Below are 21,757 nucleotides of genomic sequence, written 5' to 3'. Positions count from 1 at the left end.
AATTTGATTTCAATTAAAAAAGAAAATTATGAAAAACACCCACACTCTTCTTTCTCCCTAAGACTCACAAGTTCTAAATCAAGGTAGCGTTCCATACGACGAAGGGGAAGGGAAAAGAATCAAAATGTGGAGTTGATAGGAAGGCACCACTTACCACATTAGTATGAATTGAAATCCTAATCAAACCTGGAATCTGAATTCAAACAAGTACCCTCATCAAACTTGAAATCAAAAATCAGAGACGTAGAACAAAATATACGTTTTTTTAGAAAGTCAATTTATGGGTTAAGAATCAAGTATAAAGATAATGGATTTGCATCAGTATCCTGATTAAAATCGATTTGGCAAGTCGATTTATGGGTTTCCTTTTATGAAAATGATAAAAAGTTGAGACTTAATGATCTTAACCTACAAACGAATAATCACGGCCGGCTAAAGCCCAGGGCGAGCTGGGTAGAAAAAAATAGGGGCATCAATTTTTTAGAACTTGTTATGAGTATTCTTTAATTTGGGCTTGATCCAAGATACATAATGAAGTCCATTCATGAAAATGGGGGAGGTGAAAGCGCGAATTCAATCAAACTTAAAAATAAAATCGCACGCCTAATTATTGCACCAAAAGAATACGAGGAGACTTGTAGAAGAATACGAGGAGACAAGAAGAAAAGTAGATGGCAAAAAAACACACGCCATCCATGCCTAATATACTTCTCAAGCTCTTGGTTCACAACCTCACAGTTCTATCTCAATACAAAATAACTACATCATGAGTTTTTCTTATCAGAGTTATTGTTTGCTTCTAGGGTTTTAAATTTCTTGTAGCACCTAGGCATCTCTGAAAAAACGAACCGGATGAAGAAGAAAGCTCTAATGCCGGCGCTAAATCAGATATATAGCCATCAAGTGTTGTAGTTCATGTTTTTCTACCTTTCTCGATGGCCATTTCTGAGTCAAATCGACGAATACATTTGATCAAATATAGGTCTTACTTTACTTATTTCATATGCACTATCTTGCCACACCTCAAGTTTTTCCCCTAATTTTTATCGGAATTTGGAAAGAGGTCTAGTAATGGATGCATATAGTTAATACTAGGCGGTGTTAACATGGATGTCTAATCTTTTACCATTGGTTTTCCACTAAAATCACCTGCTATATTTACTTTAATTATTTTTGTCTTTATTGATTTATTTGTGTCTCAGCATTGACTCGATCGATTTTGTCGTGCTTCTGAGAATGATCAATGAAGTAAAAGACATAAAATGGTTGCATTTCTTAATATGAGCCGATTTTATGTCAGAATAAACATTATAGGTTTAGATCTGTATGTTTGATTTAGTTTAGTTTGACGATTTTGTTAAACTGTTTCAGTGATGATTGAGTGTAGAGCTTTAAGCTGGATCTCCTTTAGAATATCCACGACTATTAGAGTTGTTTTAATGAGATTTGACTTAGCAATGTATGAGCTATGGTTGATCCAAGGCTTTGTTACATAGAGAGAACCACATTCTGGTGTTGCATTTTAATTGACTTGTTATTTAACAGATTCAACTGTGAATCTGAGGAAATCAATTAATCTCTATTGTTAAATGATTTTTTACTTGATGTTGTTAATTTACTATAATTTATCGAGCTTAAACAAAACTCTTGCTCTGAAATATATAATGGATCTAGAGTCTGAAAAATCAGGCATCAATGTTTTGTTATCAACTTCAACTTTTGTAAGATAACATTATCGAGATCGGAGTGAAATGACAACACAAGTTGTTGTTGTTGTTATGTTTTTTTCATTTTGATAATTGTTTTCAACATCTAATTGTGCTTATAAAAAAGTTTTGCTACTAATTTTTCTTTAATCTAGACTACAACCTAAACCTGAAGCCATTTAATGATGCATTGGATTGTTGTTTGAATGTTTTGTTGGATATATTATTTGAGGGCATGGAAGATTGGTAATTAAGATTGCAAAAGAGATAAAAAAGGAATAATTTTAAAATTGTATTACTTTGTAAATTTGAGTCATTTCTATCATTTAGGGTAATTATTTCTATTAGCCTACTATTGTTATTAATTATAGTAATTGTTATTTTATCTCACATTTAACAAAGGTCATTTAAAGAATTAAACGTAGGGGCATTATTTTTTATGTTTGCCCAGGGCATGAAAACTCTATGGTCCAGCCGTACGAATAATACATCAAAATCAATAGATAGATAAACTTTGGAATTGAAACCGTATAGACCATATATACCTAAAGAAAGTTAGGGATAAAACTTACAAATTTGAAAAACCACAAGGACCATTTATGTAGTTGTCAAAAATCAATTTAATGGATCATGATAATGGAATTAGTATTTAGTAATAACTATTAATCTTTTAAGCACATACTTTTACATGCTCCAAGTGATATCGAAAAGTCATTTCTTATTCGATTTTTAATTTCATTTAGCAAATACATAATAAATTTGCAACAAATCATATGAACTAAAACTGAAACAAATTGATGTACATACATTATGTTAATTTGAATTATCCTGATTGGTTTAACGCTATACGGATCGAACCGGCTTCATACCTTATAAAGGTTTTGCAAAAAGGCCACTAATTGGCTGTTTGTATTTCATTACATACAGGGGAGGGGAGGTGAGGTAAGGGAGGAAAGCCCTCGTAGTAATGCCTATATGAGTTGTTGTTCCGGAGCTGGGAGAGCAATATTATATATACAACTATTCTAAGGGTCTTTTAGTTAACTTTGATTTCGTATCTATTAATTATTTGAAACATGAGGATTTTATAATTAAAAAGATATTCCAAAAGAATACTATAACATAGTTTTGAATCATAAAATCCAATTGAATTTCAATTTATGGGTATAAATAAATTAATTATAAGAATTCACTACAATGTTAGTTAACTTTCGGGATGCAAACTAGCCAATATACTCAAGATTGGCTTATTAAAAGCTTGACTCAGAATCGATTTTAAACGCGTTCAAGCTGAGCGTAAGCTTCATATTAAGCTCGTTTATTAAACGAGCTCGAGCTCGAGCCTAGGTCACTAAGCTTGATTAGAGTCATGAGCCTAAACGAGCCCATATATAATATAATTTATTATTATTTTCATATATTAAAATAAAAAACATTTGGGGAATTAGGAATTTAGGTTAATAGTAAACAAGTATCTTAATGAGCTCGAACCGAGCTTAAGCTTATTTAGGCAAGTTAGACAAAAAACAAGTCGAGTTTGTGCCCATGCCGCGTTTGTATAACTTTTTACTAGCTCGATCCGAGCTTAAGAAAACTCGAATCGAGTCGAGCTCAAACTCGAGTCTGGTATAACTTAAACGAGCCCGAACCAAGCCGGCAGGATCAGACTCGACTCGACTCATTTGTACCCCTAATTAACTTGATTAAAATTAGACGTGAGTGATATAATATGTATAATTATAAACATATAAATATATATATTATTAATATTTCTTTTGGGGATGCAATTTAAGATAATATAAATAGGGATAAATATACAGTAATAACAGATACATGAATACAAGAACTCCAATAATTTACATTTTCATATGTTGATGATAAATCACATCTTTATGGGCCACTCTTTGATTTGCGTAATCTTTCGATTTGAAGTTTGAACAACAAATTGCTTTTCTTCTAATTTTATAAAAGTAAAAAGGCTTTTTTGGGATGTTTTATATATATAATAACGTATTTCTAAGGAATTTTACTACGAAGTGTGTATTTGCATTTACATTTGTTATTATTTAACTAAGTGTTATTGCAAAAGCTTTAACAATTATTTGATGATTAAATAATGTTAGATACCCAATTAATCTTAATGGGATTGGGGATATTGATTGGTACATGCTCTTTTAGAAGATGTGGTGGAAACCATTATAAGAACTAAAGTATTAACTATTCAAAAAAGATTTGAGGATTAGACCCGACAAATGCTAACCCTACTTAATTTAAATTCAAAACTAGCTTAGTAGAGAGGTTAGTTAACTTTACATATTATGTTAGAGGAATTTAAGACCAAATCCGAAAATATTCTTTTTGATGTCGGACCTATGCTTATCTTTTCAAATTAATAAAATTATTGTTTACATAAAAAAGACACAAAAACAATATGCATGGAGTTGCGACTTATGGATGCAAACGAGTCGAGCCGAGCATAACAATAATTGAGTCAAGCTTGTTTAAAGTTATAGAAGCTAAAGTGTGAGCTACATTAAGAGTATGAAGGCTCAAGCTTGACTTGTAAATCATATATGACGTGCATGATCGTTAATGCTCGTTTGTCCATGAAGCTCGGTCAAAATTGGGACCAACTCATTATTTTGTTCATATTTTATTAATATATAAATAATAATATATAAAATAATAATATATTATACAAAAGCTATTTTAAGCTGGAAAGCTTTAACAAGCCCTCACACGCAGACTTGAGATCAGACTCGTTTATTAGATGAGATTTATTCTACACTCAAGCTTGGACTAAGACTCGTTTCAATCTTTTAACGATATGAGCTCACATAGCTCGTGAGTAGTTCGACTCATTTATGTTCTTATTGCCAATGCATGCTACAAAATAATATTTAACAGCTCATAATCTCTATAAATCCTGAAATTTGTGAAAATAGAGAATACAATGGGTTCTTTTCTTCCTTTTTTGTATATATAAAAATGTATATTGTAAATGAATTTTAACCAACCATGATTTTTGGTATTTTAACATAATTAATGCACATGATGAATGTTAAATGTTTCTGTCATAAAATTGTTAAATGTATATTGTAAATGAATTTGAATATGAAGCTTAATACTTTATGAGGCATCATGTCTAATTTGTAATTATTTGATATGTTAGTCCTATATCAATTTCATATAAATGTAACGCTGACATCATATATTAAATTGACTAAAATAAAACTAGATATTGATAAATGTTGTAAAACAATTCCATAATCAGTTCATAAAACATAACCATTTGTTAGTTACATCTAAAACTGAGCTGTGTATGCCAGCTTGACTATCATTGAGTATGAGTCGGCTTTTGGATGAAAACAAACAAAAATTATGAAGTTTGATTGTTCGGTTTTTCAAAACCATACTTTGGTTTGACTTTTTAGTTTCAACTCATTGATTGGTGAGTTTTGGATTTTGAGTTTAACATTGTTACGTTTAGTTTGCATATAGTTTATACACCTAGTAGTATGAAATATTTAGAAAGTTCAAAATACACTTCTATATAATAGTACACTAGTTGTTAGACCCGTATATTATACGGGTTGATTAAAACAAAATGTTAAATAGGAACGATTAAATAAGAAGTTTATTTGAATTTAAAATTTGAAATAAATAAAAATTATGAGAAAAAAAAAACATGCAAAAATTGAATAAATTAAAATTATTGTTTAGTTATCAGATCCGTATACTAAACAGGTTAATTATAACAAAATGTTAAACACAAAGGTTTAAACTGTAAATTTATTTGAAATTGAAATTGAAATTTAAAATTTAAAATTTGAAATTAATATCATTATGGTAGGTTTAATTTATGGAAACTAATTAATAATATTAGAAATAGAAAATGAAATAAATGACAAGTGGAAAATAAATATATCTCTAAATTATGACAAAATGACATGTGGCAAATTGAATGAGAGAATGACATGTGGCAAAATTATTCTTATTTATTAGGGTAGATGCATTTATAGGTAACGAACTCACCTTACAATTCTGTTCCACCTCCGGTGGTGAATTGATGGTTAAAAGTAGGGATAAGTGTTTGGACAAAATATTGAACTAGAACTCGGATTGGAATCGAATCGAACCGATTTAGGACCGAATAAGTTATTCGTTTCGGTTCATGGGTATGTATTTTAGGCTTATTCGGTTCTCGGGTATTTTGGTTCGAATTACTTGAATAATTGCAGTGGATTGAATTATTACCGAATAAGCTATCCGGTTCAGTTTTCAGGCATGCATTTTAGACTTATTTATATTTTAGTTAGTATTTTGAATGTTTAATGTTTAACTTTATTACCGTGACTATTCTCAACATCAATTAGGTGGATGAGGTTATATATATATATATATATATATATATATATATATATATATATATATATATATATATATATATATATATATATATATATATATATATATATAAGAGTTCAATTGAGAAAAAAAGGTTGAGAATGAGGGAATCATTCTCAGCCACACATTTATTTTTGCCGAAAAACACTTAGACGTACCGACGAAAATAGATAACGGATACACATGTTTTCCAACCAAACATGTTTCCTTAAACTATGTTAATCATTATCTTAATATACACAAAACATACTTTTTTTTGTTTTTTTTCTTATTTTTAGAAAGCTATTTTATCGAAAGATTATTTTAAATATATCAAAATTCATAATTTTTTATTCTCTATAAATAGACATCTATATTGATATAATTTTAAGATAAAATAATTTTTTTTAGAGTTTCAGCTCTCGTTATTCCTAAATGAATAAAAATCCATCAGATTTTTATTAAAATACATTCGTTATTCATTTATGAATAAAACGTATGCTTAATTTTTTTTATAGTTTGAATATAGTTCATATATGAATATAACACGTAAGAAAGTTTTATTACTTAAAATATATTTTTTACATCATCTTTTGCATTATATTAGTATTTATTTATGAATAAAACGTGTATTAGTTGTCGTCATATTTTATATTCATATATGAATAAAACATTTATTAGATTTTTGTTACAGTTAATTTGTTATTCATATATGAATAAGTAGTATAAATGATACTTCAACTGTAAAAAAATTAATTATATTTTTTATTCATAAATGAATAACGAATGTACTGTAGTAAAAATCTGATGCATTTTTATTCATTTATAAATAATGATAGCTGAAACTATAAAAAAAAATTAATTTATCTTAAAACTATATTAATATGAATGTTTATTTATAGAAAATAAAAAATTATGAATTTTGATATATGTAAAATCATTTTTTGATAAAAATAGCTCCTTAAAAATTAAAAAAACAAAAAAACTATGTTTTTGTATATATTAAGATAATGATTAACATAGTTTAAGGAAACATGTTTTGTTGGAAAACACATGTGTATTCTTTTCCCATTTCCGTCGGTACAATAGAGACTTTTGCCACAAAAATAAATGAGTGGCTGAGAATGATTCATCCATTCTCAATCTTTTTAATTTTCTCAATTGAACTAACATATATATATATATATATATATATATATATATATATATATATATATATATATATATATATATATATATATATATATATATATATATGGTTCAATTGAGAAAAAAAAGGTTGAGAATGAAGGAATCATTGTCAGCCACACATTTGTTTTACCGCAAAACACTTAGGTGTACCGACGGAAATAGATAATTGATACTCATGCATTTTTCAACCAAACATGTTTCCTTAAACTATGCTAATCATTACCTTAATATACGCAAAAACATTTTTTTTTGTTCTTTTTGATTTTTAGAAAGCTATTTTTATCAAAAAAATTATTTTAAATATATCAAAATTCTTAATTTTTTATTCTCTATAAATATACATCCATATTGATATAGTTTTAAAATAAAATAAAAAATTTATTTTTTTAGAGTTTTAGCTCTTGTTGTTCATAAATGAATAAAAAACGATCCGATTTTAATTGCAGTATAATCGATATTCATTTATGAATAAAACGTATGCTTAACTTTTTTACAGTTTAGATATCATTCATATATAAATATAACACGTAATAAAACATTTTTACGTATAATATATTTTTTTACATCATCTTTCGTCACACGTTATATTTATATATAAAAAAATGTGTATTAATGGTCGTCATATGTTATATCCATATATAAATAAAAAATATCAGATTTTTATTATAATTCATTTGTTATTCGAATATGAATAAGTAATATGTTAATAAAAGACTGTCATTTTTTTAAAATTTTGAACTACTTATTCATATATGAATAACAAATGAATTGTAGCAAAAATTATAATAAATGTGTTTTTCATATATGAATATAACTTGTAAGGAAGACTAATACACGTTTTATTCGTATGTGATTATGACATGTGACGAGAGCTGATGTAAACTGTAAAGAGTTTATATATGTTATATTTATATATAAATGATATTTAAACTCTAAAAAAATTAATCATCATTTTTATTCATAAGTGAATAACAAATTTATTGTAGTAAAAATCTGATGCATTTTTATTCACTTTTGAATAATAATAGTTGAAACTAAAAAAAATTATTTTATCTTAAAACTATATCAATATGGATGTCTATTAATAGAGAATAAAAAATTATGAATTTTGATGTATTTAAAACCATTTTTCGGTAAAAATAGCTTCTTAAAAATTTTTAAAAAAATGAAAAAACTATGTTTTTGTATATATTAAGGTAATGATTATCATACTTTAAAGAAACATGTTTTGTTGGAAAACACATGTGTATTCATTTCCTATTTCTGCCGGTAAGTTGGAGGCTTTTGTGGCAAAAATAAATGATTGAATGAAAATGATTTCTCAATTCTCAACCTTTTTTATTTTCTCAATTGAACTTTCCTCATATATATATATATATATATATATATATATATATATATATATATATATATATATATATATATATATATATATATATATATATATATATATTACAAAATGGTACACCAATAAGTAAATAAATACAAATTGACTATTTATTTACTCTAACATCCCCCCTTAAGCGAAATAATGGAGGCCCAAGACGTAGCATATAACTAAAATATTTAAATTGTGGTAAAGGAAGACTTTTCGTGAAGATGTCTGCCACCTGAAGCTTGGTAGAAACAAACTTAGTATATAACTTTCATGGAGATACAAGTTCCAGAATAAAATGATAATCCAAGTCAATATGCTTTGCTCGTTTATGAGATACTAGATTTTAAGTTAAAGATAAAGCACTATGATTATCACATAGCAAAGTAGGACGATCAGGAGGTAAGGCATGAAGTTCCTTTAGTAAGTGCGTAATCTAAATGATTTCGACAACAATGTTGGCCATAGCTCAGTATTCAGATTCACAAGTAGAACGAGAGACACTGGGTTGTTTCTTGGCACTCCAAGAGACCAAGTTACCTCCAAGAAAAATTGAGTACCTATAGGTATATCTTCTGGTCCCAATACAATGAGCCAAATCAGCGTCTGAATAACTGAGGATGGAGATATTTGGTGGCTTTTGAAATATAAGTCTAAAGGCAAGAGTGCCTTTAACATACCAAATAATACACTTAAGACACTGAAAATGTGTATCTATGGGTACTTGAAGAAACTGTTTGACCTAATTTACAACATAATATATATCAGGACGAGTGATTGTGAGATATTGAAGAGTACCCACAAGTGAACGGTATAAAGTAGGATCATGAAACGGGTATCGTCAGAAGTAAACGGGGTACATCAAGTTGATGAAGCTTCCACTTATGAATTACAACAAGTGATAACACAATACCTAGTGTGGATTCTTTGACAAATGAACTAAAAGTGTGTGAGTAATCTAGACCTAGTATTCTGAGTGAAACCATGAGAAACGAGATGTGCTTTGTAGTGTTCAATAGTTCCATCAGAGTTGTACTTGGTCTAAAAAACCCATTTAGAATCGACCACATTTGAGTGATTAGGTCTGGGTACCAAGGACCACGTGTCGTTAGATTGGAGAGCATCATTTCATCTTGCATTGCGGACATCCACTGTGGATGTTTTGATGCCGATTTGAAACCCTTTGGATTGTGAGTTACAAATAAAGAAAAACGTAGAATATGTGCATCAAGAAACGCAAGATTGACTTTATGCTTTGGTTTAAAAATCTTGGCTTTGGCTCTAGTAGTCATGGAATGAGTATTCGGTAATGAGGAACTCGAAACTTGCTTGACCGACATAGAGGTAATCCCAATTGGTTGGGTAGAAGCATCAAAATGATGTTCCTAGGTCAATGAAGTGGGAGACACAAATTCAGTTTGGGGCGGCATAGAATTAGATGTTTATTGAGTCAGTGCTGTGAATGAATTTGCATGAGAAGGAGTTGGTTGTGAAGTTTAAACAGACGATCCAATATTCTCATTGGTTGAGCCAATAGACGACGCAGAGCAAGATAGACAAAAAGAATTTGTAGGTTTCGTGACAGATGCTTCAATAATGGGTAATGTAGCAATCGATTTAGATGTACCCATATCTTCCAAAAAAAACAAGTGGTTATATCAAGTGTTTGCTGGTATGTGGAAGAATTAATGTCGGTAAAAGGAAAATTGTTTTCATCAAATATAACATGAATGGTGATGTAAATCCGTGAAGTATTTGGATCCAAGCAACGATAACTTTTGTATTGAGATGAATAACGAATAAATATGCAAAGTATACTTCGTGGTGAAAGTTTATTTTTAGTATAGGGACGAAGATATGGAAATACTTGACACCCAAAAACCTGAAAATTTATGTAAGTTGGCACTTGAGAGTATAAGAGCTCAAAAGGTGTGTGATTACCGAGAACATGTGTTAGTACTCTACTAATAATATAGGCCACGAAACTGAAAGCTTCGACCCAATAAGTGGTGAGAACATGAGACTTAAAAAGCATTTCTAGCCTGGTTTCAATAAGATGACAATGTTTTCTTTCAACACAACCATTTTGCTCAAGAGTATAAGGACAAGAAAACCGATGAAAAGTGCCATTACCTTCAAAGACTTTTTGAACCGTTTGATTTACAAATTATGATTCTTCATGACTTTGAAAAACCATAACTTTTCGATCAAACTGCATCTGAACAAACTTCAAAAAAGCAGTTAAAACATGATAGAAACCAATTTTTGTTTTGAGTGGATAAAATCAAGTAAAACGCAAAAAAATCATCGATAAAAGCCACGTAATAACGTTAATTATCCACCGATTAAATAGGAGAGGCCCCCAAAAAATCATAATGTATTAAATCCAAAGGAAATGTGGTGGGATGTCAGGTCCACCACGCAAATTACACCATTTGTTTGCAAATAAAATGTAATATAATGGTAAGAAGGGGTATCGATCCTTGGGGAAATGGTTGTATTCAATCACCAATGCAATCCAATAGAACTAGTGTAAATAAACTAACTAACTAAAATTCAACTAAAGGGGGGGGGGGGGTGTTATGATTTCTTGAAAACTAGAAGACTTGAATAACTAGAAAACTTGCAATTAAGCAAGACGATGATTGCTCAAATATTGGAGAGAATTGGTTAACCAAGGCAATTCAACACAATGAACATTTATGTGTTTATCATTAAGATTCAATATGAAGCTTACCATTCATCCCAAATTGGTTATAGCAATCATGAAGCATGATATGCCAAGATTCCTCATAGGTAGTATCGAGGTTGAGGAAGCCCACAACACACCTTCTTAATCAAAATCAAGGATCCAATTGAAGCAATTGAACCCCATGAAGTTGATTATCCTTAAGAATGAAGGAATCCACAATTCCTTGAGGATGTCAATGCTTACACATCCATAAAGGATTCATGATTCATAAGCTAGAGATTATTTCTACCATCATTAAGCCTTTGTTCTAAGTAAATTCAATGATTCAATGCTAAACCAATGAAGTAAACCAACAATTGCTCATTCAAGTACCAAGCTCATGATCAAAGTATTAAACAAGCATAAGAAATATGAACTAGAATCATAAACATAAGATAAATGAAAATTAAGCATGAATCCTTCAAAAACCTACAAACATCCAAGGGTTTTAGCCAAAGTTAACAAAAATAGAGAAACTAGCCACTCATGGCAACAAAATAACAATCACATAAGTGCTTTTGCATCAAGAATCTACCAATTACTTAGAAAGATGAGAAGAATGCCGAAAATTGCCTCTCCAGGTCTCTAATGGTGGGAAAGCGAAGTGTATCTGAAAGATGTTGGATTAGTGTCTAAGTCCATAACTATTTTGGTATGTACTTGACTCGATTATGAGCATGGTCCTTTTGGGTTGCCTTCACCATAGCAATATGTAGGATGAATTAAGGAGAGAATGGTTTAATTATGATTTATTAATATATTATGAGAATAATATATTAAAGGAGAAATCATATTGTTTAATTAATATTAGTCAAGAATTAATTTTGTGGCTAGAAGAGATTAATTAAACTTAGGGGACTGAATTGTAATTATAGGATAATTGCAATTGGGCTATGGATCACCTTGGAATAATAGGTTAGACGAATTCCATGGGGAAGCCCATTAGAAATCGTCCAAGGCATGTTCCAGAAGGGGTCCATGGGCTGCTTAGGGCTTAAGCAGTCAAATTAGGGTTTCCTTGTTAGATAACCCTAATTGTCTACCTATTTAAAGAACCCTTGAGACCCAAAAACGTGGCTAACACTAATGAAGGGTTTCCAGCCGTTTTTTGGTGCCTCCCCTCTCTTCTCTTCTTCATCTTATTACTTAGTGGTGTTTGTGACTCCATTAGAGGTGCAACACTTGAGGCACTAAGCTTTCTGAAGCCAAGGAATAGATTGTTATTGGTACATAACAATCAAAGGTATTCTCTAAACCCTAATTCAGATTATAATATGTTAGATCTAGGGTTTATAGCTTTGGATATTCAATTGCATGTCATTAGACAAACTAGATCTAAAAGCTATTAGGGTTTGCATGTACACCATAAGAATGATGTATTGCTCAAAACTCATTAGTGGTATCAGAGACTAGGTTGTTTTTCTAATGTATTTGATGCAAAGGTTAAATTTTTGAAGCTGAAAAAAAATTCGTTTTTTGGACTCTGACCAGGCTCACGACGTGAGCATAGTGCTCACGGCATGAGCACAACTGTTTGCTGGATTTCGAATTTTCTACCTTATTTTGTTTAGGATAATTGCCATAAATTGTTTTTTCAAATTAAAATCAGATTTCTCTGTTATGGTAATTGTTATCCCAATCAAATAAATGGATAATTGTTAATTTAAGATAATTATTTGATTTATATGATAAATATTAATTTTTTGTGAAATGATTTGAATTATCTTCTAAGAAAATAAATTAGGTTAAATTTTGGGATAAATATTATTTATATGATAAATAATTATTTTTCAAATTTAATTTAAAAGATATTTTAAAATTTTTTAAAACTTGTCCTCAAGTTTTGGAATTTAAAAGTTGATTAAAAGTTTAATTTTGATATGTTAAATTCTAAAAGCCTAGTATTTTGAAAAGTTCAAATTACACCCTTATAATTTTATTAATTAATTAAGATGTATCACTAAAAGAGATTTAATAAACCCATAAAGTTTTGGTTTACATTTAATTAAATTAAAAGTATAATTTATTAAATCAATCCACCTAGTATTTTAAAAGTGTAAAATACACCCTATACTATATATATATATATATATATATATATATATATATATATATATATATATATATATATATATATATATATGACATTAAAAGTCTCATATTATATATGTATAAGTAAACAGTCAGTCTTACCGTTAATAGACCTCATTCACGAAGCTGGTCTATAAGGGGTGTTTAAGGAAATTACCTATAAAATGACGATTGAATGGGTATCCACTCTTACCCACCACACTCTTGACTAGTGGATGGTCGTTAGCCGAAAGGGTAGGATATGACAGAAACCTTCCATTATAAGTATAATGAAGTACAAAATAACTATTTTTTTTTTCAAATTCCCAAATCATAGTTACTTTAGGCAAAATGTGAAATTGTATGCTAATCCATGGAATGACACTTTTTACCCTTGCCGAGATGTTAGTGGAGCGTGTGTGGTTAACCGGCACACTAATTTGGGTTTGGCATTGGTAGCGAAGGGTGACTCGATGTTTATCATAGATCAATGGAGTGTGTGTGTCTAACCAACACATTGATTAGGTGATAGTAGCGTTGAGTGCACCACGTGATTCGCATGGTTATTCACACCTTGTTTGTGATCCTCGACATCTCAATTGCAAACTTGAAGGGCATAATCGAGATTAAACATGCCATTGAAAAGTCCAATGAATCTCAAAAGATCTAGGGGTTTCAATTCATTTAAAACTTAAATTTCTTTTTCGTTTTAATGGTGGAAATTGGTAAATTGTCATTTACCTACCTTCAAATATTATGCAACTAGATTACGACATCCCTCTTCTAGGTTGTAGAGTATTGTGTTGGATCCTAGCCTTGATGTTTCATTTGGGTGTTACATCAAGGATTCTTTTCAACTAACTTGAATTTTCTCCCGTTTTGTAGATGTCTGAATCTAACAATGGTCTTCCTAAATCCCATGGAACAAGTCTTCCAAATGAATATGATATTCCACGATATGATCAAGGAACCATAGATCATGCTTCACCTCCTCCACCTCCTCCAATTATTCTCCCTGACCCACAAGTTCGAAGGATTGAAAAGTTCAAGCTCACTCAAGCCCTTTTGGCAAGTAAACACGAAGATGGGAAACCTGTGTGTGCACACATCTTAGATATGAAGTCACACATTGATAGGTTAAGGATGATGGGTGTCGATATCTCAGAGATGTTGGCGGTTGACTGGGTTCTTCAGTCGCTTCCTGAATCATATAGTGAGTTCGTTAGAGAGTACTATATGATGGACCACGACGTGGCCCTCATTGATCTCACCTATTTGCTTATAGCTGCTGAATCATCAATGATTTGGCGTGCTGGTCAAGCAAATTTGTCTGGTGAATCAAACTCCCAAACTTCAATGGACACTGACAACATTGGAAGTCCAGAAAGGACTAAGTATGAGATTGTCCCATGTGTTGTGTCAAAGGAGCATTTGTTTTTATTGCCAAGAGAAGGGGCATTAGAGACGAAGCTGCCCAAACTACCTGAGAGATCTAAGAGATGGGAGAGTCAAGACGTATGGCTCTACTTCAGGTAAAATACAATAACTAACTATATAAGTTCCTATTCTTTGATTTTCAATACATGATGTGATAAGATTACATTTTTATGTTTTTTAGGATCGAAGAAAAGAGAGGAAGCTTAAGGGAAGAAGTAAACTGAATCTGATCGTGAAGAAATGGATTTCGATCGCATTGCTTGAAGATCGGATTTTTGAGATACTACTTTAGAGTTAGAATAGATTGCTTAGGAATTGAAATAGCATAGTTTTCATTTGAATTGCATTGTAAGGACAAGTTTTTCCGCAATAAAATGAAATTTTGATGTCGTCTTATTTATTTATCCTTGCAATGGCATATGTGAAAATGATTGTTTATGTATTTCTAATTTTAGCAATGTTGAATTGGATGTGATTCTTGATTATGATATTTGTGAAATGTCGAGAATTCACCAAATAGGGAGAGTTTCTCATCGCCCAAGTTTCAATTAGACAGAAATTTGGAATCATGCAACATGCATTGCGTGATGAATGAGAAACTTCATATTTGGAAATTAGACTAAATCTTTAGCAAAGTATAAAGTAAAGGACTGAGAGATTGAGTACACTAGGTTGTACGTTGATCAAGTCCACCACAAGAGTGATAAAGATATTCGTCATGATTTACTAAAATTTTGTAAATATGATTATACTTATAAGATTAAGTGTAATTCTGAGTTGATTGAAAAGGTTTCAATAAATAGCAGAACAAATAAGAAGAATCAAGTAGGCAGAAAGATAAAAGGTTCTCTATTCTAAGAAGAAAGGAGAGTGTCTTTTATTGTGTTTTATGATAAAGTCTTAATGATTAAGAACCATATCTCAATTGATCCTCTAAGTGAGTCTTAGTACATTTGTATGTCTAAGAAGAGGAATCGGGAATTGTGGAAATGGTTAAATCAAGAAGTCAATCATACTACGTTCCAATATCGAATCTTAGAGTCATACTCCAAGATTGTGAATTGAGTGACAAGTCTTTAGTAGGTTTATAACACTCAACAAATGTGGAATTGGAAATAGTCTTCTTATTCTTGCACATTTGAGATTGGTAAGTTGTGATATCTTGGATAAGACAAATACCAACTAGAACCAATTATGTGAAGTGATAGTCTTGATAAAAACTACACTAACTCTTGAATATTTGTTTTGTCAAGGAATGTTTCTTGACAAGAGAATCTTATATGTCAAGGAGTCAGTGGGAGTCTTAATGGTCTTGAAGGTTTCAAGAACAAATCAAGAGTTAAATCTAGTTGATCATCACTAGCACACGACTTGAGGTTTAAAGCCTATCGTGGATGACATACTCTTTTTCTGTTCCATTCCAATTGAGTTAATTATGCATGTGAGTTCTATGAGTCATCATTTGAATGCATAAAGACAAAGCACCTTGATCAATGGAAAGTACATTGATATGAAAGGGTGAGTTGCTTGGAAGACATGGTGGGCATTCATGTCACCATGAGGCAAGAAATCAAGATTGAGCACGTTCGGTCCATATGAGTTTGGATTTGTCGCAAACTTTGGTTTTGGCAAATTCACATGGATAGGAACACATACACTTTAAAATCTAAGTGTCACGAGGTTTCCCTCCTTCATGAAAATGATTGTAAGGAAATGCTTTCACTAAGAGAGATTTTAAGAAGATTGCAATTGTGAAAATTGTATTCTCAAATTCGATTATGATTACAGCATCCCTCTTCATAGTTCAAATTGTGAGATTTGACAATTAGTCTGAACATTTGGGACTTAGTAACATAAGTTCTGATGTTATTTAGACACACATGTGAGCTTTCTAAGGCAAAGGTGTATGAGGTTAAGAAGCTTAGATAAAGGCTTATCAAAGCATCAGGTATTTAGAAATATGAACTTAAGGAATTCAATAAGCATTGTTTTCTAGAAGTTCAAGTGTTTTCTGAATACGTGTCAAAGCTAGTGGGAGCATAAGTGTTATGCTTGAATGGTAATAATCATCGTGTTAGTGGGAGCATGATTATTATCGCAAGTTAGCAATATTAATTATAGAAAACAAAGATTCACTTTGCCAAGTTGTAGGGGTTGAAAAGTTGTTTTGCTATAATTAAGGGAGCTAGGCAGTTATAGCGGTCCAAAATCAAATATCGGTCAAGGGGCGATATTTGGGATATAGGTTATCGCAGTGGGATATCGGTGGGATATCGATATTTTTATATCATGCATAATTAATATATAAACATAAAACATATATAAAAGTAATATAAAAAGTCAAAATTCAAAACTGTCAATGTTTGAAACATAATCTTATGTAGGCCATGGGATCTTCCTCCAAGTCCATATCAACCAATGCATCCAATTATTATATCTAGATCATCCACATCAACACTAATATCATCATCATCATTTAAGAATTATGTACTTAACACATCAACATGATCAAACCTATAGAAACTAGCAAGTTAACACTTAAGTATGTAACAATTAACATAACAATAAGATCTGTTAATACTTAAAACATGAGTCTATGACCTAAAACTAACAATTAAGTACTTAACATATTAGCAAGTTCATTTAAGTTAAGCCCATAAGATTTAAGGCCGTGACTTAACACTAAAAAAGCAAGTAAAATTACTTAACCGATATCCCACCTGGAAATATCGGTAGATATCGGCTAAATATCGGTAAATATCACCGATATTTACGGTCCGATATTTTGGACCGATATTTGACACCGCTATTTTGAAAAGTACCGATAACCGATATCCCACTTGGAAATCACCTGGAAATCGCCGATATTAACCGCTTAGTAAGGGAGCGAATATTATACTTCATTTCAAATCTAAAGGCTTAGATAGTGGAATTTTAATCAAATTTAGTCAAATATATATGAATGTTGTGTTGGAATGGTTCAACATGAGGAAATTCTATATATGGAAAAGATAATTGCATTCTCAAAATTTGGTTATGATTATGGCATCCCTTTTCATAATCAAATTTGTGAGAACATGGTAATTAGAAATATTATAGCAAAAGACTGGTAAAGTATCACGTCTTTATGTAAGACATTATGAATCGTGTCCCATACGCTTCGGGTATAGGATCGATTGCATATGCTATAATGTTTGATCATTCTAAAATTTTCCAAATGCTTAGCGCATTAAGACGAAAAAAGGACTAGAACGGTTTTGGCTAAAATAATTAAACAACTATCAAAGGACGATCTAAGGTTCGCCAATGATTTGTTGCTTGTGAGTAGTTGTAAGTATAGTATTGGATGGACCATGTTGACACTATTTTGAATAAATAAGACTCTATTTAGAATGAGTTTTCATATGGAAAATATGGAAACATTTCCATATTGGGAGTTGGATATTTAGAATGAGTTTTCATATGGAAAATATGGAAACATTTCCATATTGGGAGTTCGAATCTGACATATTCCAAAAGTGGCAAAAATTTGGTATTCTTACACTAATGATGAGGATTGGTGTAACGCCCGTAGATCCGGGCTAGTCAATTTAGAGGCAATAGGGGTCGAAAACGACTTTTCGAGAAAAGATTATTTAGAATAAATAATCTTAACCAAGTTTTAGAATATGTCACAAGGTTTCCGTACATATAAAGAACGCCGAAATCCGAGTTATAATGAAGAAATTATGACCCGTCGAAGTTTTGCGACGGAACCGACACGACACCGAGAAGCGTAAATAGTGAATTTATGATAGAACGAGACTTAGCCTTAGCGATCTAAATGAAAGTCGTAGAATACGTTAAACTAAGAACATCGATAAAAAGAACGCCCAAATCTGACTTCGTATGAAAAAGTTATGATTTTTCGAAGTTTCAGACTAGCAGTGTACAACCCGGAACTCGAATATTAGATCGAGCAGTTTTTGGCCTACATGACCTAAACGGGAATCGAAGATCTCGTTAAGATTAGTGTAACGAGAAAAAGATGGGCGAAAACGGACGTCGGATGAAGAAGTTATGAGAATTTAACGGACCAATCCTGTCCCGGCCTGTTAATAATACAAAATTTAAAATCGAGCCAAAATTAGCCGACAGAGTCTAAACGAAAGTTGTAGAGTACGTTCCCACCTTCCCGTGGATATAAAGAACGTCTAAAATGGAACTCGTATGCGAAAGTTACGAATTTTTAAAGTTTGTAGTCAAATTTGCGAAGCCTGTTGCTCTATTGATGACGTGGCAAAATCCTGACCGTTGCTTGTTGATCACGCCTCGCATCCGATGATCGCCACGAAGTCTCGCTTCCGCCCCGCGTCCGAAGCTGGGTACGCCCAGCGTACTTGATCTTGTCCGGGTCCGAGAATGGGTGTGAGCTAGCTGGTGCGAAGCTGGCATCCTTATCCGAGGAGTACGCACCGCATAGCCAAGTATTACGCCCAGCGTTGTCCGAGGCCTCGCAGCTATAAAAAAGGGGGCGAGGGTCTCCGCATTTTTCACACAATTATCGTTCTCTCTCTAGATTTCTTTCTCTCTCTAGGGTTTCTAACCCCCCTAAGCCCTAGTTAAAACCCTTAGCTCCCGAGGGAAGCCCCGAGGCTCCCGGAGTCCCGAGAAAAAGAGCCTTTCGGTTTCGAAACGCTGCTCCAATTAAATTCCGGTTTTCGATAAAATTCGCTGTAAGTGTGCTACGCTTACGTAATTTTTAATATAGCTTTCAAATAATTATAGGAATGTTATTAGGTCCTTAAAATAATTTTTTGGGCTATTATTATGAGTTATATTGAGTGTTATTAACGCTTATATAATAATAATAATAGTCAGACTAATTAATTTGTCGCGGTTATCGTTAGACTAAACCCTAGTGGTGTTGATACTAGGTTTTATCGAAGGAAATTGTTTTGAGAGTATCGAAGCGCTGTTCGAGTACTAAGTCACCACCTTTCAGGTGAGTGCATAGTCCCTTTCATCTTACACATAGATATGAAGTATTTTATATAAACTACGTGCTATGTGTGCATATTATCTGAATACTTGCTGTCTATGCTGGATGAACGTTTTATACATGTTTTAAAGGATTTAAACTGTATACATATTTTATATATACGAATATGTTGGGTATGAGATGGGTAGATGAATGATGAGAGATAGAAGATGATGTGAGTATACATTGGCAGCTATAGACTTAGTGCCTATGGGACGAACACCGGTAGCTATGGACTTAGTACATGTTAGACGTTGGTAGCTATGGATTTAGTACCTGTTAGGAATTGGTAGCTATGAACTTAGTACCTATTAGTTAGACGCTGGTAGCTATGGATTTAGTACCTGTTAGGAATTGGTAGCTATGGACTTAGTACCTATTGAACACTGGTAGCTATGGATTTAGTACACGATGAGTAGGATATAGCAGCTATGGAATTAGTGCTTTATGAACGAACATCGGCAGCTATGGGTTTAGTGCCAGTCCTATAACCCTGGAAGTAAGGGACTTCGGAATAAACGAATGCAGGATAGATGACTCTTAGGTTAAATCCTTAAGAGTAAAGAAGATAATGGGGATGAGTAATTGGGTTGATTGTTTGATTGTTTAAACATAATAATTATATTATTGTGGATTGAAAACCCTATGTACTCACCAGGTTTCCCAACCTGACCCACTCAGTTTATTTATATCACAGGTGACGATATGAAGTGACATTACACTGAGAGATTTAAAGAGATGTAGATCACTAGTGTAAATAATTGTAAGTTCTGTTTATGCTTATGTTTCTGTATTAACGATGACATCCCAAAGTTTTAAAATGAAATAAATATGTTTCTTCGAAAATGTATTATTAACGTATTTATCATGTTTTTCTGGGAACAAATTCCGCAACGTTTTTGTTAAAAGAAGTACTTTGATTTTTATAAAGCATAAACAAAATCGGTCTTTTCTGGCCGTGAAAATGGGGATGTCACAGTTGGTGTCCGAGCATTAGTTTAAGCGAACTAGGAATATGGAATTTATTTCAAGACTTAAACTTAGAATGCTAAGCGATGATTGTGAGGTGTGAGCACTAGCTTATTTTAGGAATTGTGCCTAAAATGCTTTTATGTGCTAAATGCTTTATGCCCGATATGATGTTAATTGTTCGTATCTACGGTCTGTTGACGACCGGATCTGGAAACCTTATGTGTTTAGGATTCTAAACGTACGAATACGATATTAGAACTAGAATGTAAACATTTCGGAGTGATAAGGATGATTTAAACGTCAATCCTAAGTAAAAGTTTAGATTCACCTTATTCGGTGTATAGATCAAGATGGCAAGAACCCGTAGCGGAAACGTAAACGCAAATGGGAACAGAAACCAACCCCCAGTGATTCAGCAAATACCTGTTGTAGAAGAAGTTGCGCCTGAGCCAGTCACCATGGATGGAGTTCAAGCCATGATTCGGGCTATGCTAGCTGAACAAAGGGATGAAATGAGACAGATGCTCCACGAAAATAAGGACAAACCTACCGTACATGTTGAACCGACGAAGCCAGTTCCCGAGCAATCTGAGGAAGGGAACTACAGTCGCCAAGTGAGTCAAGTAGGGACTCAAGGTGAGCAAAGGGATGGCCCAGAAGGGAGAAACAACAAGGATGGGCAGATGTACAAAAATTTCTTGGGTGCGAAACCACCAAGTCTCTCAGGAAGCCCAAAGTCTGTCGAGATTATGGACTGGATCTCCGAGATGGAGATGGTGTTTGAAAGCTGCGACTGTAGCGAGAAACAGAGGACCGTCTTCGCCGTAAGACAACTGAAGACTGGAGTTTTGAGCTGGTGGAAGCTATTG

The 21,757-nt window shown here is 32.1% G+C and overlaps 2 non-coding genes across 2 annotated transcripts; both read left to right on the top strand.

Moving 5' to 3' along the window:
- The first annotated feature begins 1,199 nt into the window (after positions 1–1,199).
- On the top strand, positions 1,200–1,288 carry LOC111911296 (small nucleolar RNA U36a). Its single transcript, XR_002856814.1, has one exon. It is a non-coding gene; the product is annotated as a small nucleolar RNA U36a (small nucleolar RNA).
- A 368-nt stretch (positions 1,289–1,656) lies between these two features.
- On the top strand, positions 1,657–1,768 carry LOC111911295 (small nucleolar RNA snoR97). Its single transcript, XR_002856813.1, has one exon. It is a non-coding gene; the product is annotated as a small nucleolar RNA snoR97 (small nucleolar RNA).
- The last annotated feature ends 19,989 nt before the right edge of the window (positions 1,769–21,757 follow it).

The sequence above is a fragment of the Lactuca sativa genome, chromosome 8 (genome assembly GCF_002870075.4).
Source record: "Lactuca sativa cultivar Salinas chromosome 8, Lsat_Salinas_v11, whole genome shotgun sequence".
Taxonomy (NCBI): Eukaryota; Viridiplantae; Streptophyta; class Magnoliopsida; order Asterales; family Asteraceae; genus Lactuca; species Lactuca sativa.
The sequence above is the reverse complement of the archived record's forward strand: the minus strand, read 5'-3'. Positions and strand labels throughout refer to the sequence as shown.